This window comes from Gobius niger (genome assembly GCF_951799975.1).
Source record: "Gobius niger genome assembly, chromosome: 6".
NCBI lineage: Eukaryota > Metazoa > Chordata > Actinopteri > Gobiiformes > Gobiidae > Gobius > Gobius niger.
In genome coordinates, this window is record NC_136857.1 from 31,824,860 (window position 1) to 31,850,333 (window position 25,474).

At 43.4% G+C, this 25,474-nt stretch overlaps 1 protein-coding gene across 1 annotated transcript in view; it reads right to left on the reverse strand.

Annotated features, from left to right (window-relative positions):
- ajap1 (adherens junctions associated protein 1) overlaps window positions 1-25,474 on the reverse strand; it is a 98,331-nt gene that overhangs the window by 18,094 nt on the left and 54,763 nt on the right. The window lies entirely within an intron of this gene.

Sequence of the window (25,474 nt, forward strand, 5' to 3'; positions counted from 1 at the left end):
GCTCTATAAAACAGAGAGATCAGCTTCTTTCCTTGTAAATTCAACATAACAACATTCTCTAAACATGACAAAGGAGGTTCATTCAGAATGTTTTCAGACCGGGACGACATGAAATGTTTTAATTGCAAGTATTTGAAAAAATGCTTGCAGGGAATGGAGAATATTTCACACATTTTTTTAAAGGTAAGCATTTCTCCATCCAAATATAGATCACCTATTGATTTTACACCTTTATCTGCCCAAATTTTGAAGCCTCCATCCGCTCTCCCAGGCTTAAACATTTTGTTGCCCCATATGGGAGAAAAGCGTGAAAGCGAAGGGGTGTCCCCAACATGTTTGTGTGATCTGTACCAGATATCAATTGTATTTTTCAGAAATGGGTTATTGGTTTGTTTTTTTAGTACTTTAAGATCAGCTGAGTATAAATAGTGTTTTAGCAAGAGGTTTGGTACTGATGCTTGTTCTATCGTAACCCAAGCAGGTGGTGCAATTGTTGAAAAGTAATACATAGCTGAACGTATCTGTGTTGACCAATAATACCACTTAAAATTGGGCATCTGCAAACCTCCAGTTTCATAAGGCATGTACAGCAGCCTCAGTCTCAATCTGGCTTTCTTATTATTCCAAACAAAATTCAGGAGCATCCTATTGAGTTTAGTAAAGAAATCATCTGTTAATGGAAGGGGTATGGTTTGAAATAAATACAAATATTTTGGCAAAATGCTCATTTTAATTATGTTTATGCGACCCATCATTGAGATAGGCAACGTCATCCATCTGTCCAGTGATTGACAAACTTCAATCATTAAAGGATCATAATTGGCTTGAACTACGTCTTTAATATCAGGGGTAATCCTAACGCCCAAATAGGTAAATCCCTCTCTTGCATTTAAAAAAGGAGTGCTAACTACAGGGTTAAGTCTTTCCTCATTATTTAAAAATAAAATTGAGGACTTGGTGTCATTAATGACATAACCAGAAAAAGTGCCAAATATGGCGATTTGCTTCATCAAATTTGGGAGGCTTGTAGATAAATTAGACAAAAAGAGGATGACATCATCAGCATAGAGCGAAATCTTGTGCTCTTGATCGCCCACCCGGATGCCCCACAAACCCCCGTCGGAACGGACTGACATAGCCAGGGGTTCTATGGCCAAGATAAACAGCATTGGAGAAAGAGGACAGCCCTGGCGTGTGGATCTTTCCAATACAATTGGTTTAGAGGAAGTATTATTGGTAACAATACTGGCACTAGGATTTGTATATAAGATCTTTAACCATTTGAGAAAATTATTTCCAAATCCGAATCGAGGTAAAACATTAAATAAAAATGGCCATTCAATTCTGTCAAAAGCCTGACGAGCATCCAGTGAAAGCAATGCCATATCCTTTGACTCTGCCTTTTCGTTAATTATATTCAAAACCCTTCTAATATTGTGAAATCCTTGACGGTTTTTCACAAATCCATTTTGATCATTGTGTATTAAATTGGGTATATAATGATCTAATCGTAAAGCAAGCGCTTTGCAAAGTATTTTTGTGTCACAACCCATCAAGCTTATTGGTCTGTATGAAGAACATTCTGTGGGAGGTTTATTTGGCTTCAAGATCAAAGTAATCAGAGCAAGTCTCAATGTAGGTGGAAGAGTCCCCGTACTGTATGCCTCTTGATACATATCCATTAATGGAGCTATTAATTGTTTTTGAAAGGTCTTATAAAATTCTATAGTCAACCCATCAGGTCCAGGAGCTTTATTAGTATTGATACTTTGAATAGCCGCAGAGATTTCTTCTATTGTCAAATTACTATCTAAGTCTAATTTAGCATCCTCCGACAAAACAGGAAAATCAAGGGTATTGAGAAACATATCTCTCTCACGTGATGTTTGGGGAATATCAGATTTGTATAAATGCTCATAAAAATCTCTGAAGCTATTATTAATCTCTTGAGGGTCAACAGTCAAATTTCCATCCGACATTTTTATACTATTAATTGCTCGTTCTGTCTGTAATTTCTTTATTCTCCAAGCCAAAAGCTTTCCCGCTTTTTCTCCTTGATCATAGTAGCTTTGCTTAAGCCATAACAAGCTTTTAACTGCTTTGTCTGTCGACAATTTATTATATTTACATCTTAAAAGAAGCAATTCTTCTTGTTTAATTGAATCATCTCTCTGATCTAAATCATTCTCCAAAATGTGTATTTGTTTCTCTAGATCACATAGTTCTTTCTTTTGTTGTTTAGATTTAGTGGTTGTATAGCTGATAATCTCACCCCGAATGTAAGCCTTGAAAGCCTCCCATCTTGTACAAGCTCCAGTTTGATCTGTATTTATTTCAAAATACAAGTCAATTCTATTTTTTATGAAAGTAACAAAGTCCTCATTTTGTAACCAAACAGATTTAAAACGCCACCTGCACGGGGAATGAAAAAGTTTATCTATATGGATATTCATAGATATTGGCGCATGATCGCTAATTACAATGCTATCGTACCAACAGCCCTTCACCTTAGACAAAAGGCTTTGAGAGACAAAGAAATAATCAATACGTGACCGTGACTTTTGGAGACCCGAAAAACATGAAAAACTTAACTTGGTTGGGTTTAAGTGTCTCCAAATTTCAACTAAATTTAAATCGTCACTATACTGTTTTAAAACTCTCCTTGTTTTTGACTTACTTGGGTCAGAACCTGTAGTACGATCGAACACTGGATTTAAGGTGCAATTAAAGTCCCCACCAATAATGTACGCTCCCTGTAAAGCTGATAGGGTAAGGAAGAGGTTTTCAAAAATTGTGGGATTGTCTTCATTTGGGCCATATACACTGACTAGCCGGTCATTATTTTCTGATAGAAGACCTCTGAAAAAAATAATGACCGCTGCCAATGGCTACGGAGTTTGTGCTTGTAATACAGGTTTTCATTTCACTCCGCATGTGGTAGTGGAGGACACTATCTCTGTCCCCGTCACTGCCAGAGAAGTTGGGGGAATCGCTCGTGAAGTTAACGGGATATTCAACTTATCCAGAGATTCACCACCATTCCTCCAACTGCGCCTTCAACTAAGTAGCTAGACTAGCTTCTAGCCTGGCTGCTACTAGCCTAACACTGCCAAGCAACGCGCAGACCTTTGGGAACTATTTGCAGCGGAAATCATTAAACAAACCTTTCAGGCTTCATAAAAGTGTATGAAGTTTATGTTGTGTGTGTTGGCCTGTCAGTGCTTGTTCAGTGCTTGATCTATCTATCTATCTATCTATCTATCTATCTATCTATCTATCTATCTATCTATCTATCTATCTATCTATCTATCTATCTATCTATCTATCTATCTATCTATCTATCTATATCTATCTATCTATCTATCTATCTATCTATCTATCTATCTATCTATCTATCTATCTATCTATCTATCTATCTATCTATCTATCTATCTATCTATCTATCTATCTATCTATCTATCTATCTATCTATCTATCTATACCAAAGATCCCCAACTTGGGACCGGTACAAAACCTTTTTTTATTCCGTGGACTGGTGTGCGGGGGAAGGGGTGGGGCTTAGGAACACGTGTCGTTTGTAATTAGACCATGGGTCACATTTTTAAAGCATGGAGCGCAGCCCTTTGATGCAGTGCGCCACACCGGGACCGGGACCTTCTCTCTTCTCTCAGGACTGTTCAGTTCACAGTGGGATAAATAGAGAGCATGAAAGGGTGTAAATGCAAATCAAAATTGTGAGGCTGCAGCACGATGGAGTTTTGAAGAAATTAGCCCGAGCTGAGGGAGAGAGCAGGCGCTCTTTGCAGTGCCAGTGAAAGCCAAAGGTAGAAGCTGCATGTATAACACATGAGGCTGCAAGAGGCTGCGCTCATTCTGTCTGTAATAAAACCAGATGTTCTCCAGTCCACAGGATTTCTAGGGCCACTTTCTATCAGGAGTTTTATTATATGTCTATGGATGAGCTTATTGGACCAAGATAAATCGGAGAAAATGTGGTCGTTTGTGGATTATTTAGTGTTTCTGTGCGGCCCGGTAGCCAATGTGCCACACACCGGTACCAGTCCCCGGACCGGTGGTTGGGGACCACTGGTCTTTTCTGTTCCGTCCAGTGTTAACTTTCATAATCATAAAATAATGTCAAATTTTATTTTGCATTCAAAAGACCTTATATTTGAGCAGCATCAGCTTCGTGGTTGTATAAGCTACGCAGCGGCGGAGTGATCTGCTGGAAAATAGTCCCTCAAAATGCGATCATTCATGTGATGCAAGGTCAGTTATATTCCAAAAATTCCTCTATGGACACAGACATTTATATGGTTAGTCTGGTGTAATAAGTGATTTGCCTCAGGTGCACTGTGGAGCGGGTCAGACTGTTTTGAATGCAGGCTAGTTGATACCATAGAAATGCGCTAGCCTTGCACTAGCCTAGTGCCGCAAAACTCTTCAAATATAAGAACTGCATGAATTACAGAAAAAAAATATCTCCAGAAATCAGCAACCCTCTGGATAACGAGGAAATGAGGCCCTATGTCAAAAATCCTGAAATATCCCTTTAATATAAAGCGTTACCAAAACACGTTTGGATTTTTAAGCTCAATTTGGACGCACATGAGAAACGTTATCCCCAAACCAAACACACAGTACGCACCGAGTGAAATAAAGACAGAAAAACATCCCAGCGCCTCCCTTTTCATTTCTCTGTCAAAAAGGCGGCACAAATAACTCATTTCATGGCTACAGCCCCACACGACACAGCACAACTTTATATCACCAAAAGTTCACGATAACCACCTTTTCAAACTACATTTCAACCGCAACCAGAGTTTAACGGCAGCACTTACTGAGATGGAGACAGACTTTACAGCTACTTTTCTCCGTTAGCTTCTCTCCGTTGTCTCCTCCGCCTCCTCGGTCTCGCGGCTGATGGTCCATGTCCTTTTCTTATTATATCCAAAGAAATATGTCCCGCATCTTCGTGTCGCTGATGTTTATCTCCATTTTGACAGAACAATAGCCAAGTTGAAGGCTCGTTGTAGCAGCAGCAGCAGCAGCATTGAACTGTGTTGTTGTGACAGCGATCACATGACACTGTTGACCAATCCGGAGACGCACAGGCTCCCCACGCTCACAAACAGAGGCCGATACTTTCTGATCTGGTGTCAGTTTTTGAAGCCGGAGGAGAAATGAGGCGGTGGAGAGGACAGACGTGGTGTTATAAAACATCAGCTGTTTGTCAGAGTCGTGTAGTGTGTTCATTTTTACGATTCTCAGTCGTTATGTGTGAACCCCCAGACGTTCTATAATCGCACTGAATCCAGTCATGTAGTGTCCCTGTTTGCCAGAAGCCACCATGGCTTCTGGCAAACAGGGATTTCATACGATTTTATAAAGAAAGGTGGGTCTTCTTTTAAAAATGGCTTCTTCTAGCCACTCAGCATCAGCAGCGGTTCACCCCAGGGCTGCGTCCTATACCCCTGGTTGTTCTCCCTCTACACTAATATGCTCACATCCTCACACAACTCAACATCCATTCTTAAATACGCAGACAACACAACAATAATCGGACCCATCACTGACAATAATGAAAGCCATTATCATGCTCAGGTCATCCAAGCAGTCACTTTCTGTCACAACAATAACCTCCAGCTCAACACATCGAAATATGAAGAACTCATAATTGACTTTTCTCCTTCACCCACACCCAAAACAGCTCTTTCCATCAACTTCGAAGCCATAGCCATCACAGACTCGCTCAAATTCCACACATCAGTAACACATTCAAATGGAAGCAGCATGGAGATGAAACCTACACAAAAGCAAATACAACACTGTTTTTCTTGTGACAGCTCAAATAGTTCGGAATCAGACACAACATCCTCCTTCAGTTTTACAAAGCCATAATTGAGAGTATCCTCGCATCATCAATAATAGTATGGAAACTTGGACTGCCATTCACGCACGGAACTCCAACGTATAATCAACAAATCATCCAAAATCACTGGCCACGCACTCCCATCCACAGAGACTCTGGATCAAAGACGCGTCACACAGCGAGCCTGCTCACCACCTGTTCACACTCATGCCCTCTGGGAGGCGCTACAGGTCTTTGAAAGCCAACTCAGACACATTTAAGAACAGTTTTTTACCTGCTGCCAAACGGACACTAAACAAATGCCTATAGTAACTGTTTCGGTTGTCTATAATGTTGACTATCTGTATGTGACTGACACAGGAGAGATGTGAGCATGATGTGCTGTACCAAAACACATTCCACCAACTCTGTTGTGTGGCCATTAATAAATGATTCTGATTCCCTCTGCCAACATCTGCCGACAACTAGTAGTTGTTCTGTGGACAGTTTCCCCCACCTGAGCTGTAGCTCTCTGCAGTTCATCCAGGGTCATCATAGGCTTCTTGGTAACAGCTCTGGTCAGTGCTGTTCTTTGGTCAGTAAGTTTGGGAGGATGGCTGATGTATTTAACTGTACTTGGAGAGATGTTCAAAGCTTTGTAAATCTTTTTATCACCTAACCCAGCTTTATACTTCTCAATAACTCTTCCCTGGACCTGTCTGGTGTGTTCTTGGACTTCATGATGCTTCTGCTCCTCAATAGTCTCTTAACAGACCTCTGAGACCATCACAGAGCAGCTGTATTTGAACTGACATTAGATTACACACAGGTAGACTCTATGTAGTTATTGGGTCAACATGTGATTATTCAGAAATCATCAGGAAACTTCTGAAGGCAGTTGGTTGCACTAAAAGGAAAGAGGGTGGATACTTATGCACATCCCACTTTCCAGTTTTTTTATTCAAATCATGTATGAATTTCATTTCATTTCACGATTGTGTGTCACTTAGTGTGTGTCTTTCCCATAAAATTTCAATTAAATTTCTTTATGTATATGGTCCATAGTATGGCAAAATGTCAAAAAGTTAAAGGGGACGGATACTTTTTCAAGCCACTGTAAAACAATAAAAACACTATCTAAAGAACCAACTATCTAAACTGTATCTTTAACAAAAGTATTCAAATATCAAACAAAACTTCACAATAAAGAGCTCTGCGATGAAGAACCAAACTGCTGAATGTGTAAGTGTATAACAAGCCCTGACAACATAAGGCGAGATCAAAGCAACATGAAAATGGAACAAATGACCATTATCATCATCATTCACAGCTCTTTTGCAAAAGGATAAGCATGTTTCCTTCTCCGCAGGAGTCTTGACCTTTCCAGGCTTATTGTGTGCACAGCCGTTGAAAACACTCTCGCTGGCAGTCTCTCCTGTTCTAACACCACTGTTTACTTTTCTCCTCTCTCTCTCCTCATTATGCAATCTTACAGACCATTGCTTTAAAGCTGGTTTCAAGCATTGTGTCCTCCTCAGTGGCAGTGAGTTAAGTGAAGTTTGTGAATGATAGATATGACCTGCCCTGAGGTTGCCGTTTTCTCCTCTGACGCACACAGTGTCCATGTGATGTGTATGAACTCCTCCGCTTGGTGGAGGGCCTCATCTTTTAAATGGGTCATTTGGTCTTGGCTTTGCGGAGTCGTGGATCTAATAAGGCCACTTGAATTGCTGAACACTGCTCCATAAATCTCTCGATCATGAGATAGAGTTCTACCTTCTGCGGCCATCGAGGATGAGTGTGTACTGACCAGTTCCTGAAACAACGTACGTAAGTGTTCATTCATTTTAATGCAACATAGATGTTTTCTTACCGAGCAACTGCGGGTTCTCTTTCAGTACTGTGTGGCTCATTGAGGATGACTAGGTGCCCATACTGCAGGGAGAGTATGTTTTGTGCTGCCAGACAAAGCATCCCATTTTCACAAGTCCCTGCTCCCTGATGGCCACATCCAGACCTCCTGCACTGTCCACAGAAACTCCTCAAATGTTGTAAAAGTGCACTTTTAAATTCCTCCGATATGTCAGGACACCACTTCACCTGTTTGAGCCTGATATTGGCCTGGTGGTGTTTTAAGATGCCACTGCTTGTGTAGTGCACAGTGGCTGTAATGTAGAGGTCCTATCTGAGGCCCTGTCCACACCATGTCAAGCCTAGGACTTCAAAACTATGATATTTTATCAATCCAGCGTATCATCCACATGAACCCGTGTTCGTGGCGTTTTGCGGGTCTGTAAACTCATGTTCCAAGCTAGGTCCCAGAGTGGCAAGATCTCACAACGCTGTTCCGTGGCTCTATTGTTACAGCGTGGCCGTGACTTTCACTAAAATGATGACATCCCAGCGCCAGTGTTGTGTCTGTGATCCATAATCTACTGACCTGATAATGACTTTTATTCCGCTCCTCTATGCTCCACCGCAAGCCCCAGGTGACAAGGAGAAAATCACTGCAGAGATTGCCTCCATTCAGTCTGTGTTTGGACTGAGAGTGAAAGTCACAGACGTATTTCCTTTATTTCCCTTTAGTCCCGTGAGTCTGAAGAATAAACCCACCTCCTCGTCTCTGCTGTAGATCATAAACCCATTGAGAAGTTTCATATTCACCAGTGGAGTTTTGTTTATAATTCAGAAAGTTTACAGCGCATATGCTAACTACAGCACCACAGCACCTCACACAGGCCTGGTGGATGAATCGCGCCGTTTTCACAGACCTGAGTCAATCCATGTGGACGCACACACTTACTGAGCTGGCTCTGTGTTTACAGAGAAAGTTTCTGAGTGTTTTGTCTTTCGTGTGGAGTCTGAAAGTGATCCATGCATGAGAGGTCATATTAGTTATAGTGGTTATTTGGACATTACGTTTGTTTGGGCATTACATTGGCCATTGTTTTAATGTTCGTTGCATTCCATCCATTTTCTTCCACTTGTCCGTCGCCGGGTCGTGGGGGAAGCTGTCCGAACTGCCCAAATCACATTGCACTAGCCCCTTATGGCTCCTCCTGCAGGTGGTGGGTCCACGGAAGGACGGCCTCACGATTAAACGGGCCTGTTGGTCTCTCATAAGTGGCTTCTGAACCGCTCTTTGTCTGACCCGTCAGCTAGGACCTGTTTGCCAGGGCCACGAAGCCTCCGACAACAGAGCTCCCAGGATCATTTGGACGTTCAAACCCCTCCACCACCCTTGGTTTGTTTTCATTTCATGTCTTTAAACACACAGTGAGCCGCTCGTACTTAAAGACTTTCGAGTCAGCTGTTGAACAGGGGGCATATTACGGCATATTTTGTGGCAGTTTGTTGCCAATGTTTCCTCACATTCTGCCACTCGCATTCACTGCACATTCATTGTTTGCCTTCTTAAAACATCATGCGCTTATGAACTGTAAGAAACAATGGACTATAGTTTTGTCGAGTTTGCTTTGCATGTGTGCCAGCATGCGCTCGTCAGTGTCTCCTTTTGTAAAGCAAAGCCAGACATCGGATATTTTGGTTCTGTTTTGGAACTAGGATTTGCGCCACAAGTGAAATTAGGCATGTCCGCGAACCCAATCACAAAAACGAGCAACGATCCGGTCGGACATGTGTAACACAATTGTCCCCATTCATTAGCCTAAAAGCCCCGACATCCCTAATCAAAACTTCTAAAGCTAAACAGTCTTGTAATGAAGCGTATGCCCAGCCCGGCGCATGTTAACTGTCCCTGAAAGTCATTCAGAGGGCAGTTTGCCCCCGGGGAGGAGGGGGAGGAGGGGGTAATAGTGACAAATTGCAGATGGGGGGCACGGAGCTGGAGCAGCAGTTTGGCCCGGTCCCACAGTCATCAGGCGCTGGCAGACGAGCTCCGAAATCACACTCCCTATCCAGACAGCCAGACGGGACCGAGAGAGGGAGAGGGCGGCAGAGGGGGTGAAGAGGGAGGGGGCAAGAGAAGGGTAGAAGGGAAGGGGAGAGAGAAAAGAGGGAGGTAGGCAGAGAGAGAGAGAGACGGCAAGGAAGAGAGAAAACAAGATGAAGTGAGGAAGTAAGTCATAAGAGGGATAGAGAGAATGAAATGGAGAATGGGGGAGAGGAAAAGGGGCTGAGGATGGGGAGAGAATAATGGGGTGGAAGGTTAGAGAGGGAGAGAAGAGGTGAGAGATAGAAAGAGGGAGAGGAAATGAGAGGGAGCAGAAATGGAAGAGAAGAGAGGGGGAAGAAGAGAGGGATAGAGAGGGGAGAAGAGGAGAGATAAAAAGAGAAAGAGGGGAACGAAGAGAAGAGAGAGACAAGAGAAAGAGGAAGAAAAAAGGAGGACCAAATTAATAAGAGGGATAGAGAAAGTTCTGGACAGGAACAGAAGAATGGGGTGGAAGGCTAGAGATGGAGAGAAACAGAAAGGGGCACAGATGAAGAGAGAGCTGGGAAGAAGGGATTAAGAGGGAGAGAGAAAGAAGGGGCAAGAGAGGGGGAGATAAGAAGAGAAAGAAGGAGGAGATGGAGAGAGAATGAGGGAGAGAAGAGGGGGAAAGAAGTGAGGAAGAGAAGAAGGGGGAGATAGAACAAGATATAGAGAGGGAGAGAAGGGGAGAGATGGAAAGAGGGGAGACATGAAGAGAGAGAAAGGAGAGGGAAGAGAAGCGAGGATGAAAGAAGAGAGGGAGAGATAGAAAGAGGGGAGAAATGGAGAGAGAGAAAGAAGGGGCAAGAGAGGGGGAGATGAGAAGAGAAAGAAGGAGGAGATGGAGAGAGAACGAGGGAGAGAAGAGCGGGAAGAAGTGAGGAAGAGAAGAAGGGAGAGATAGAACAAGATATAGGATAGAGAGGGAGAGAAGGGGAGAGATGGAAAGAGGGGAGAAATGGAGAGAGAGAAAGAAGGGGCAAGAGAGGGGGAGATAGGAAGAGAAAGGAGGAGATGGAGAGCTGAGAGAGGAGGGGTGAAAATTGAGGGTGAAAGAAGTAGACGAAAGGGTGGAAGAGATGAAGAGGGAGAGAAGAGGGGGAGAAGACTGAGGATAGAGAGGAAGAGAAGGGGAGAGATACAGTAGATAGAGGGGGGAAATGAAGAGGGGGAAAGAAGAGGGAAGAGAGGTGAGGATGAAAGAAGATAGGGAGAGATAGAAAGAGGGTAGACATGAAAAGAGAAGAAAGAAGAGAAGAGGGAGGGAGGGAGGGAGGGAGGAAGGGAGAGCTGCGAAATCGCCCTCCGTCCAAACCGCCAGACCAGAGCGAGTGAGTGAGCGAGTGCGAGAGAGGAGCGGCGTGCCAGTCTGCTCTGCACAGTCCACTGAACATGTCAAAAACAGGCAGACAGGCCGACGGAGAAACCACATGAAACCTGTTTTTAAAGGAAGCCACGCCGCTCTGAGGGGGAAGACCCGGGCTGAGGGCGGGGGGGGGGGGGGGGGCGGCGGATCATCCCACTTATTTTAACACCAAGACGGCCCTACACGGAAATGACTTTGTAGTTCTTTATGAAATGTTGTGATGCAAGAGAGAACGGCCCTAAACTTTAGTAACTTCCCACAAAGGAAATGACCATATTTGGATTACAGCGTCATCTCGGGCACAGCCTTTCGTGCTACACATGGATACCAAACATGTCAGTATTTGTGAATGAACACGCGTGGGGAAATGTGGAGTAATGTTTTAGTCATTTCCGAGAAATCTTCGGCTCGCTAGCGACAAAGCGTTTTTTTTTTTTCACTTTACCATTAAAACTAAGATGTTTAAGGGAGAAAACTACAACATATGTCAACGCTGACCACTGCGTTTTCACCTGCTGTGTCTCGCGTTAGAGTTAGTAAAACCATCAACAATATTCAGTATATTTAATTTGGAGTGTGTTGAGATATTTGTTCCCCGTCGCGAGAACCAGGGGCACAAGTCGGCTCACTCAGTTTCCCACAAATTGAGAAAGAAGTTTTGGTAATTTTTGCTTTTTTGCAGATTCTTTTAGTTGAGATCATGAAGAAGCCTCAACATGTTTTTTTTAACAGTGTCATTGTGTGTGTGTGACTTCATGGCCGGCTGCTGTTGCTAACTTTCTCAATAGCCAAATGCTAACGCTGGAATACTACTACATGGAATACTACTACAGAAGTTCGTTTTTCTGCATGAAACCAGTGAACTTTTCCAGTGCGACTGATGATGCCCTGGCTGTAAGCATGCACAGCGCCCCCTGCTGACCACTACGTTTCCTGAGCCAGCTCATTCAGAGCATGTTTTAAGACAGTAGGATGTAGCGCGGATTTGCATAAGTCTACTTTGAAAATAACTGGATTTGATCACCAGTTCGCTGAGGCAGGCAAAGGTTACTTCAGACGGGGGGTGAAAGTTTGTTTATTTTCACTGGTGGCCGCTGTGCCTTTGTGTCTGTTTGCCTTTTGATGAGGCCATTGCTGTGCTGCAAGCTAATGTGGTAAGCTAATGCGGAAAGCTAATGTGGTAAGCTAACGTGGTGTGTTCAGTGGATTGGATTTGTTTGCGTTTTGTTTTTGGATATTATAACATAGTCATTGTCCATGGCACTAATGACCGTGTGTGTGTTCTTCTTTCCCTCTGGTCACATGTGTGTGTGTGGGGATAATGTTGCTAGTTGTCGTTGTGTTGCTAGTTGCTGTAGAGGTAGGCTCTATGGGAAGTGGATTTATGCAAGACACATTTATTTATATTTTACCTGTGTGCAAACCTATCTTTTTTCTTTGACAGCACATTTTTCTTGCTTTTTGCCTTTTCTCCCCCCTGTGCTTTACAGCTTTACGGGGGGAGCGGGCATGGCTTGACTAAATGACATGTAAATGAGCCTTATTGTCACCCCGAGCAGCAGAGGTGTAAAGAGATACCAATTTCTGTGGTTAGAAATATTCTGGGTCCTTAACTTCAAATTGCTCTCACTTCTCCAAACATTATCAAGCTTGGAGACTACACTTTAAGAATCTGTGAAAAAAAAAATTGACAATACAACGTGACCTATATGAATCAATATCAGGGAAGGCCAGATCGATTCCCTATTGAGAGAGAATGTGGTGGGAAAACACGAAAGGCCTTAAATAGGGAGTGTGTCATTTGTCAACTTTTCAAACACACTTGCACCATCTCAGTTCTTCACACGGATGAGCTTAAAGCATGTTTCCCAACTTTCAGGTCATATTCTGAAGAACAACAACCAGCCACTGATTCACCATCGATTAAAATGGCTGCTTTTCCAATATACCGAAAGAATAGATCATTTAAAGGAATAGGCCACCGTTTTTACATACTGAGATATGTTCTTACCTCACTTTAGACGTGTTAATATATCCCCGTCTGATCTTTGTCCGTGCGCTCTGTCATGCAAACGGAGCACATACGCAGCCTCTCCCACATGTCACATAGCTCCAAAAAAGCTCACGATAGAAGCTACCAAGCTCTTCCACGTGTTCCCTATTTAAATAAAGTTACGTGAAGTGTTTTCATGCGAAGTATATTTACACAGAAATGTAACGTGTCGATTTTATAAGCAGATAAAAAGGGTACTATAACCTAAAGGTTATTGCCGGAAGTGAGCGGGGGAAGTCTTTAGGAGTTACTGCGCGGACGTTTTGCTCCTCGTATCATTACGCCTCACAATATAGTACCCCTTTTTATCTGCTTATAAAATCGACATGCTACATTTCTGTGTAAATATACTTCGCATGAAAACACTTCACGTAACTTTATTTAAATAGGGAACACGTGGAAGAGCTTGGTAGCTTCTATCGTGAGCTTTTTTGGAGCTATATGACATGTGGGAGAGGCTGCGTATGTGCTCCGTTTGCGTGACAGAGCGCACGGACAAAGACCAGACGGGGATATATTAACTCGACTAAGGTTAGGTAAAAACATATCTCAGTATGTAAAAACGGTGGCCTATTTCTTTAAGTGTCATATCATTCTAGAAAAAGTGCAATAATTAATGTGAGAATGTTCGAGTGACCTATTGTCCGTTGTCAGTTGAGTCTAAATATCACCCCTGGTCTTGCCAACCGCGCCGGTCGGTCTGCGTGGCGTGCAGTCTGTGAGGAGGCGCGCGGGGGAATGAGGCGTGCAGAAGAATGGCCCTTTAATTACTGCGTGCGGGCTGAGTAATGGTCAGTACATTAGACCGGGCGCCGAGTCAGAGCGCAGCATTAAGTATGGGATAAATCAGACGTCAGCGCAGCCACAGCACCTCAGTCCTGTCCTCTGCTTCTACTAAACTAAGTACGGGAAAAACACCGCTGTTATGTGTGCTGAGGTGCGGGGATGAACAAACACTACTTATATGAACTCCTGTATTTCAGGGACAGCGCAAGTTACTGACACAAAGCTCATCTGTTGGTTCTCGTAGGATAGTTGAGACATCAGCCAATCGCAAGTCATGAGAGTGAGGCGTCACACATACACTACCGCTCAAACGTTTGGGGTCACTTAAAATGTCCTAATTTTTGAGAGAAATACCTTTATTTTTCATTGAGGATAACATTAAATTAATCACAAATACAGTCTAGACATAGAATACCTACAGTGGGAGGAAAAAGAAGGTGAACGCTTTGGAATTTCTCAAATTTTCTAAATTGGTCACGAAATGTGGTCTGATTTCCTATTCCTTTAATATACAGACTGCAGGTTCACGTAAAAACCTGAGGTGGCAGTAAAAAGTATAAAATGAGCAATCTAGTCTCTTTAAAATTCATGATAGGGATGGGCGATACCACATTTTTTGGAATCGATACGATACCGATACTTTTGGGGTAATTTCTGTCGATACCGATACTGGTCATTTCATATGGGTGAATGTATTTCAATCAATATACATTTCTAAAACTGTTTATTTTATATAATTAACTGGTAAATTAAAATGATATTAGTTTAACTGGTTAATTAAACAATGTTAATGTGAAATTAAATACATAAACATTTTTTTTTATTAATACTTAAATGACAAACAGAACCTAAACCAGAATGATATGCCTGGCTCAATTTAATCCTTTGCTGTTGAGGACTAGTTTGGCTCAGAACAAAGATATAAATCATCCTTTTGTGTTGATTATTGCTGCCCCGTCTTCTTTTTACATATGCAAATTAGTATTGATACTTTTTGCCCAATATCGATACTCTAAAAATAGCCGTTTGGTATAGCTATATCGATACTTTGGTATCGATCCGCCCATCCCTAATTCATGACTGGAAATTAAAAATTCCGTCAGACAAAATGACCAGCCAGGAAACTTCAGGAAAAGTAGGCCACATACAGTACTAAACCCAAGTCAGTGACATAACAGAGTGCTTTTTAGGCAGGCCTAAATAATAACAGTATATTAAATAATGTTTAGGCCTTAAAGCTTTAAGTTACAGAGCTCTGAACACACCACCGTCTTGCTAGGAATGACTTTTCTCCATTCATGCGTCATCAAATTGCCATGACAACTGAGAATTCAGAGCTGTCACTGGCTGGCCTGTCTGAGCAGAGTGTCCCGGGAGTGTCCCGCTGGTCGGAGCCACTCTGAGCATGCTAGAGCCACCGGAGTCTGATTTTTGGGTAATTTAACTTGTGCTTGACTTCGTCGCATGTGGCCTCTGGAACTTAGTTGGCCCACCTCTGGTCTGTAGCTCCAGCTCTCCATCCTCTGATTTAGAGAAATGTGATGCAGCTGTCAGATCTCTCGAAAATACCTAATATATTGTGATTGTGACATTGCAATGATTAAGTTAGGACTAAACAATTGCCAATAGAACAAACTTGCCAAGTCCAGTCAAAGTGCTTTTTTCCCCCTGATGTATGAGATATGCTTTTGTTGCACTTTTTCAACAGTTCCCATTATCAAAATGTCGTCTTGTTTAAAACTGAATATGCATTCATCCTGCAGCTCTTTTCAACAGTCCTGGGTTGCACAGATGAGGAGTTCCAGGAGCGACAGATCCTCGGGTTTGAGAACCTTTGGATGCGATCAGTTTGTGATTCAGAAAGTGAGAGTTTCTGGAGTTTACAGAATTGTGGGTGTCCTCAATCACCCCAGAAACAGAGATCCTGGCATACGTCCCTGTGCAATCGCAAATCCCCGACGGCGCAACCTTTAATGTCCTCCGCCTGTGACCGCATCCTCCCCGCTACAGTTTGATCATCATTCCGAGAGCGCTCCGTGATATTTCTCGCGGTTTTTATGCTGTTTACCTGAGTGCGTGGGAGTTTACATTTGTCAGCGCGAGCCGGCTGAGCGCTGAACACTCCGCGGGTCTCCATGGAAACAGCAGAGCAGCGAGCGGTGGATGTTAGCTGTCCGCCTCCAGGTCCAACACAGGTCAACGCTGCAGCACCGATTTCACAGATCTGCCTTCGCGGATATGCGGCCAACATCGCCTCGCGAAGATTATGAAATGTCATTCTCGTTGTACTGGCTAATACCGAGATGTAAGACTTTGAGGGGATTGTGTTTGACGTGACGGACAAAAACACAACATAGAATTCCCCGAGGGCGTAGGACGACATTCTGACACCGAGGTACGAACCATCTTAAACGCGTAGGAAGCAAAGGAAGGTTCTTGGCTGTCGTGACAAACGTGCACTTAAGGCTTTGCAGAGTTGTCCCAGAGTTATTTGCATCGTTCCAGATTCTCTCCACAGACAAACAAATGGAGAAACTTTTTGCATTTCCAAAGTAAAATCTCCAAAGTTCTGTACATTTATGACTTCTTTCCAGGCTTTGGAATGTGGTCAACAACATCTGCATCATTAAGGAGTTGTGAATGGGCGTATTGAAAGGAAGACAAAATTCAGAGAAGTTTAATGACTTGCTGACTATGTGTGCACTGCACTGCACTACACTTTATCTATATTCACTAAAGGATTTAAAGCTCTCTGTCTCTCTCTTGACTCTAGTGAGAAAAGTTCCTTGCTTTGGAAGGGAACACTTGGGGCTAGTGACAGTTCTCGATTCTGAAGATGAACAGTTCAGGAAACATTTGTGGCGGTGAACAGTTCTGGACATGAAGGAAGGTGAACAGATCTGTGGGTAAAAAAAAAAAGAAAAAGTCTGGGATCCAACAATTATACGGAAGCACTTGTACTTCTTTTGAGTTTAGACTCTGTGTGGTTGGTGGGTAAACTGTTCCAGAGGTTAACCTTCCCTGCAAGGTAAATTCTTAATGACTTCCCTCACAAACGCATGAGAATCAATTTTGTGCTGCTCCCGGTGATCTGTTTGGGTCTGAACCAAATGTGGTTTGGACTTAATGGATAAGAACTGACAATGACAAAAAACACCACAAAAAAATAAAAACACACACACACACGGTATGCAGCTACATGCCTTACAAACACACAATTAACTTAAGTAACTATCCAGTGGATTTGGGGCAGAGTTAAGTGAATGTTAATGGCTCTGTAATATCAATCTGGCTCTTTGCAGGTCATTCTAAAGTCACTTTGTACGATCTGTTGAGTTTTGAACTACTTCTACGCCGAGTAATATCAGAGTTCAATTCGGGAGGTGAACAGTTCTAAGGGTGAACAGTTCAAGGACTGGCCATCGAAAGTTCTGGGGCTAATCTGTAAGGAGAGAGCATTGTGCGAGTTGCCCTACAACACTGGCATATGTTATTTAAGTATGCACAGCTCAGCTCATGACATTTATGTCATTGATTTCTGTTCTATTTGTTTGCAGCACCATGTTTGGTATTCACTTTGGAAGAGCAAAGCCCGCAGTCATCAGCTGAGGTGATCAAAGGGCTTCATTTCATCACTTTCATCACACAAAGTACATATCCTACAAGTCAAATATCATTCCAGTACAACTAAAAGTTGCTAAAAGTAAGCTAAAGTGTTGAAGTATTTGTTGTACTATTTGAAGTAGAAAATCCAAATTAATTTGTGTGTTAGTATTGTTATAAATTTCACCTCAAAAGGAGCCAGCTGAGGTGGCTAGGGCATCTGTTTCGGATGCCTCCTGGTCGCCTCCCACGTGAGGTGTTCCAGGCATGTCCTAGTGGGACAAGGCCTTGTGGAAGACCCAGGACACGCTGGTGGGACTATGTCTCCGAGCTGGTCTGGTGTCGCCTCGGGGTCCCCCCAGAACAGCTGGAGGAGGTGTGTGTGGATCGGGAAGTCTGGGCATCTCTGCTGAGACTGCTGCCCCAGCGTCCCGGCCCCGGATAAAGCAGCAAAAAATGGATGGAAGGATGGCGTTATAAACAATAACTTTGTGGCTTCAAAAAGATGATCAATGTCCAGCCAACGTATTCAGCAGCTCCTTATGGTGAGTTAGTGACATTGACAGTGTGTCTGCACAGCGCCATCTGCTGTTCTGGAGTGTGCTTCTGTATGCTTTTAGTGGAGTAGAAAGTGTTTTTCTTATCTATGAAACGGAGTAAAGACACACTTGAGCACATTGTATTCTTTGTAGTTCTATAGTTCATCCTAAATTCAGGATCAGGGCAGGTCTAATGAAACAGCTGTTAACTCAGCTGTTAGCTAGTTAGCACGAGGCTAAATCACAGGTGGCTGCCTCTCACCTCCAATCAGAGCACATCAGCAGAGCTGACAGGGCAGTTAGCTGCTGTCTCACACCCTCACACTGCTCTGCTCCTCAAGGCAGAACTAACACTACCCCCATAATACATAATACAACTATGAGCCTTGCCTTAATAATTTGGATCATAGAATGAATACAACCACATCTAAAACAGCTAAGAGCATATTCATTTTGTGATCTCCACCATCAAACCACGGGTTGAGAGAATTGTGCATGCACTGATGGGCTGCACTTAAAAAGAGCCTGAAACCTCTGTTCTAGTCAGAATAACATGTAGGCTGTGGCAAATGTTTTCATTTGGTCTTCAACTTTGTAGGGAACACTTTCAGCTTCACTATGGGGTAAAGTGCTGAAGAATGAGATTCACTGCCGGGCCAAAAAGAGAGTCGCCACCTGGACCTGGGGCTGCTGCAGTTGGTCAGGTCTAGGTTCAAACACATGATGCGTCCAAAGACTGAGGTGAGACGCCATTTTCACATGAATTGTCCCCCACAGAGTCGGTGCCACTTACTGTTCTGGAGTGTTAATCATAAGACTTTAAGGAACTTTTATTTTGTTTGTACGTGTATGTACGTGATTTTCAGATGTAGTGCAGAAAAACTAGTTATAAATTCTGAACATAAGTACAAAGGTCGGCCGGTATTGGCTATTGGCTGATATAATGCATATTAAAGGCCGAAATCTCCGGAACCGAATGTAGCCAACTTTCTGTTTGTTTGCACTGGAAAGAGCTCAGCTATTAACTCTCCCACAAGCCCCTTGGCCCCCGGAAGTGAGAAACATTGTGGTGATTTGCGGTCACAAGTTTGTACACCTCGGATCGTATTTCATATTATTTTATATTGCACACCTTTGCTTCTTTAATTTCAGAATCATAAGAGACAGAGACTTGCCGTTACTTGTTTTAGAATCTGCTGATGTGTGTCTGTTCAGCACAGCTAATGGGGAATCTAATAATAAAGTAATAAACTCTACCCCTAATAAAGCGCCTGTTTAAAGTACTAACTGAAGTAAAAAGCAGATCCTCAAATACTCTGCTTGATTAGTGTACCTACCACACAAGTGTTTTAACAAAAAATACAAAACACTTCTAATCCAATTCAACCATGTAGCAGAGTAGAAAGTTTACATATACCCGCTCTAAAAGGGAGGACAGTTTAAGTACATAGTAGCCTATTCATTATAAAATCTCCTCCACCGTTTCTTTCCCCCGTGCGCCCTTACTCCCAGTGGAAAAAAACAAAAACCTGGGGATAAAATCATAAGCGATAGAGCTGCGTAATGAGCTTGGCCCCTCTCCATAAGAATCAGTGTTATCGGCCGGCATCGCTGGACGTTAGCGGCGCTCGAAACCGGCCCCCTCCATCAGTGTTCATCATCTTTATAGGGACATTCCGAGTCGGCTGCTAATCGAGGGGAGCGCGGACGGAGCGGCTCACTGGCTTCAGCTAATGCCGCAAACGGGAAGCTTTTAAATGAGCGCAGAGCTCGTAATGGAGGCTGTTCGACATTTGGACATGACCAACTCCTGATGGTGCATGTAGCCTTAACAAAACCGTCGCTTTCCCCAGTCCCATGACGCCTCTCTCCCCAAAGCTTTGTTGCTTATCTATGATCTAACACTTGTATTGCGCTTTACGAGCCTGTGTTACCGACTTTCTCAAAACACTGTGGTCATTACTCATTCACGCCATACTCTTGTAGACCGACAGAGGCAAGACTACCAGTCTGTGCCATCGGCCCCTCCGAAAACCGCCGACTCACTCACACTCTCATTCATTCTGCCCTATTGTACATGTTTTTAGTGGTAGGGAAACCTATACAGACACAGGGAGAACATGCAAACTCCACACAGAAAGCCCCCGATTGATGAAACCCTGCGTATGATTCCACCTGGAGCAGAAAGCTGTGGACATCACGACACGCCCTCTGCCCCGCCTCCCTTTGACCATAAAAGGCAACGCAAAAAGACTTATGAATGAGATTTCCCTAAACATGAGGCGATAATGAGTGGGTTTTACTGAAGGTGAGGGACACAGAGGGAGGGGCTGACGCTGCAGGAGCTCGTGCAGAGACGACACGGGCTCGAGGAGATTTAATGAAGAGTGAACTCTGCTTCTCTGATTGTACATATAGTACACTTACAACGAAGAGCTTTATTAAGTGTTGGGCTGGGTTTGGTTTGGGTTTGCCTATAACTACATAATAAACTGTGGGGCATTTCATTCATCCAAACCACTGCGCACACAGTACGTCAGGTCGGGTCCTGTGAAGGATGGAGCAGCGGTTCTGCCCGGGTGGTTTGAGAGAGGAGAGACCAGTGTCCGGGTGTGGAGAGGTCAGTGTCCGGGTGAGGAGAGGTCAGTGTCCGAGTGAGCAGAGACCAGTGTCCGGGTGAGCAGAGACCAGTGTCCGGGTGAGGAGAGGTCAGTGTCCGAGTGAGGAGAGGTCAGTGTCCGGGTGTGGAGAGGTCAGTGTCCGGGTGAGGAGAGGTCAGTGTCCGGGTGTGGAGAGGTCAGTGTCCGGGTGAGGAGAGGTCAGTGTCCGAGTGAGGAGAGGTCAGTGTCCGAGTGAGGAGAGGTCAGTGTTCAGGTGGTGTCTGAGGAGGGAGTGGGCAGTGAAGCCGCAGTGCTGGTGTGAACTGCGTCAAGACGGCCTATAGTGTCTAAAGGGCAGTGACCTGAGCTTTGGACCTAAACCCAGTTGGTCAGACTTATGTCCAGAGAAGAGTCAACTAAAGCACAGTAAAGTGGAATCATTCCTGCTGTAAAAGGCTTCAGCGAGCACCAGTGCACATACATGCACGGGTATGAGCGTTCACGAGCGTGCACGTTCATGCGCACCAATGAAGACAGGCTTTGTAAAAGGACACAGACAAGTTGTACGTTCTTCATGCTAATTTCAGTCTAATCTTTGTCATTTCAGAAGAAAATAAAGTTCAAATGAACTAATGACCAAACTTGACTTCCTCAAACTGTCCTCCTCTCTGCTTCCCTCTCCTCGTCTCTCAGCAGTGTTTCTGAAAAGTGTGTACCAAGCTTTTTAAATGAGGCCCCAGAGCATTTTTTCCACAACCCTTGAACGGCTCATCCTCTTGGTGCTTTGCTTTGAAATCATAAGAAGGAAAAACCGTCCTGAGGACAGGCTTCCTGTAGATATTGGATTATTTAACACGGACATTTCGTCAGGATTTCAGCTGCATCAGAGCAGGTATGTCAGATGTTTGTCAGTTTACGATCTTTTTGTAAACTTCTGTCAATGATAAACTCTGTGTTAGCCGCTAACTGTCGCGGCTTCTGCTGCTTCAAACATCTGGTGAGGGGTGTGGTGGGGTTCCTGCGAGGTGAGGGAGGTGCGGCTCCAGTCTGCTTCTGTGGTACAAAGTAGCCTCGCTGTTTATGACAGTGGCGCATCTAGCAATGCAATGTGGGAACGCAACCATGCCGGTCCGGCAAAACCGGATCGCTTAGAGTAGCTTTAACCAATGGCCGCTGGCTGCACTGCTCTGTGGCGACAACACTAGGGGCCATATAGCCATATAGCCGCTCGTCCCCCATTTGAATGCATTTCGCTTTAGACACTTTAAAAACAACTTTAAGGCCTGGTTTCTAGTTTTCTTAAACTTTCTACAGATAGATTGTTACAAATAAAGAAACCAGGCTGGTTTTCGTCAAAAAGAAGTAGAAATCTCGTACTAATGAGGGCCGGACTGTTAGCGTGAACTACATGTCACGCAAGGGCGGAGTCTACAGTGAAGATCCCGCCTTTATGCCCTTTTTAGGAACATGCTTCGTCAGAACTGGGGAGGAGGAGTCTGTAAATCCGCCATGACTTCCCCCTCGAGTGTAGTCATTGAGACAAACGGGGAGGAGTGAGGAGGAGTCGTCGTCTGTTCTTTTTGTACGGTCTATGGCTTTAACACAATAATGTGTAATGAATATTCAGTGTCTGAAACATGCTATTTCAGTGTTAAAATAATCCAAAGCAGAAATTTCACATTCTGATGACGCAAAAAAAAAAATCTTCCATATTTACACTGCTTACTTTTTGCAGGAGGGTATCTGAACATAATTATTTCTGATGAATTTATGACATTTATGTCTGTTTTGTTAGAAAGGGGAGACTTTGTGCATGGTGGGTTGGCTGGATGCTTGGCCGCACTGCAAATTTCTCAAACTCGTCTTCTTCCTTATCACTCGGAATACAGGACCGTCTTGTCGAATAAAAATGTTTTATAGCTGTAGGATCGCTGAACGCTTAGGGGTCATTTATCAAGACCGGTGATAAATAGCAAGTGCAAGCTGAAAAATAAAATATACTATTCGGTGCCTGTGTTGCACATGATTTAATGTTTGAAACGATGTGTATTACAGTGTAAGGGCCACAGAGCTGCACATGAGAGAACTCTATGGGAGTAAATAATACACTGTACTGGTGATCCACTTTGCACGTGCTACCCGTTTGCGCATGAGACAATGCTTGGTCAAATGGAGTCGCTCGATATGACGGCAAAACAAAAGTCATTTCGATATCGATTCATTTCCCAGCCCTACCCTTTGAGTCCAAACTCTGCCCCAGATCATGTGTGTTCAACCTGCAGTCTAAACTTCACACTCTTCAAACACACTGTCCAGAGAGACAGATCAATGTGGCATTCACTGCCCAACGCACTGCACGTATAAGAAGCACTGCAACAGGATGACTGAACAAACTAAACCACTTACACCACAAGATCATTCATCTTGAAAAAGAACATACTGTATGTAGACTTATCAGTCAACCCTTCTCAACACAGACTCCGCCTTCGATTCATACAATCTTAAAAGGATTTTTTGGCCTTTAAGCTGTATGTTAGTGGACACACATATAAGAGTTCCTTTGTAGTCTCGGATACATCTGCCTTTCTCAAGGTGGGTGAATTGTCTTGAACCAGTTGGGGCTGTGATCAAGTTTATTTTGAATCCACAGCAAACACGCGCTTTAGAGGGACTATACAGAGTTAAAAAATGTTAAAATTAAGTATTTCCTCCCCCTACATGTTTCAACAATGTCCTAATGTGTAGAATGAGCCCAGACATATTCACCACAACTGCCTCTAAAATCCTGCACTGTCACTCAAAAAGGTGTTAATTTGGGTCCGAAGTGCCGTCATGCACGAGCTTGATATAGAAACTGCAGTTACGCATGAGACCTGAGGTGGCAGTAGTGAGTATAAAATGGCGAACTTGCATCTAGCCCCTTTAAAGGAGCAGGCCACCGTTGTTTCAAACTGAGATATGTTCTTACCTGAGCTTAGACGAGTTGATGCGTACCTGTCTGGTCTTTGTGCGTGCCCTCAGTCACGCAAAACGACCAAAGATGTTGTACGCACAAAGACCAGACAGGTACGCATCAACTCGTCTAAGCTCAGGTAAGAACATATCTCAGTATGAAAAAACAGTGGCCTGCTCCTATAACACTGAGCCACTGTGTCCTCAGCACATAATATTCCCACATGCAACATACAACATGCTTAGCTTCCAATATCGGACGAGATGGGACATTCCCATAGCCAAAGGGCTGCCAGTTCGATGATACAAGGCGCTGACTCCTCCGTGTGATGCACGTTGGCTTTAACCGAATGTTGTGATATTGAAAATGTCTCATACTTTCAGCGTTCAGCACTGGTGCGTCTAGAGGCAAGTGGTGTCTTAAAACATTACACAAGTCTGGTCTTTCTGATTCTAGACACGTCTATGCAAACAGAAGGATATTGAGCTCTCTACAAACATTCCGTGTAAGATGTCTCGCCCCTGGCGCTCGGCTGAGGCTTTCCCTCAGAGCAAGGAAACAGTAATACCGGGGTCAGGAGGTGCTTTGTGTTCAGTAACATTAGATATTTGCAGTCGATGGAAGATGACAGCACTGTGGTCAACAGCGTAATGAGTGGTGTGTCTGTGTGTATACATATAAACTGAAGACATGTTGCAAAGGAGTGGACTGGAGTTAGCTTGTAGTTTTGTCTTTTTTCATCAACACGGCACAACAGTGGGTTTCATTCAGTCGTGTTTTGTTCATTTCAAAGATACGTCGCTGCTGTCGGCTGTTCTCATCAACCCTCACAATCCAAAGTGTTCTATATTGGCCTGTGTAGTTTTTTTTTTTTTACAACATATTGCGGGAAAATCAGTCACAGCCAAGGTTTTAGTCATGGCTCGTGAGTTCTGGTCATTCTGCAAAAGGCAAATAATAATTCATGTTAGCTCTTTTATAAGTTATAACTCTTTGATATCTTTGGAGCTGAAGACACACAAAAGACTGACAACAGAAGTTTAAAAAGATGGAAGGAGTGGGAAGATAGAGGGAAATAAAAAGAAGTGAACCTTTGTTAACTGTGTTGTGTGATTAATGTTATTGAGCAACTCCAAGCACAGTTTGTCTGTCTATACCAAGATTCAATATGAGGAAATTACATGGACCAAAAACACATACCTGTGGGACACTGTCTGATGCATGGTACCACACTTAGTTAAAACAATGGCAATTGGTCATTCAAATGTGTGGGCATTTCAATCAATGCGCAATCTGAAACTAGTTTACTAGATTGAATATTGTAGGAACTGTTTTTTTTTATAACAATGACAAAGTTAAGATGAGACATTGCACATGAACATGGGGAAATGTTTAACTTCATTGTGAAAATGTTCCTGCTGATATAAATATACATATTTTCAGAGGGGATTTTGGATCTTGTTATAAACTTAAAGCAGTACTAAGTAACTCTTCCCTCTAGAGGCCATAAGCGCAACTGCAGGTGTAGTAGCAAGTTACGATTTTTTAACTTACTAAATGTCTTGGAGAGTAAATACTACACTGACAGGAAAGGCGAAGGGAGAGAGGGTTACTGTGCATCCAAGTACACAATGGAATTTTTTTTTTTCACACAAACTTGGCTGTAAATACTGTTTAAAGTGACGCTAGCCCACAGTTAGCTGTGCCCGTTAGCCTGTTAGCTTCTTCTTCATGATTCTTTTAGTGTGTATTGGTGACTCCGGTCCGGTGGCAGTCAAGTTGCAAACAT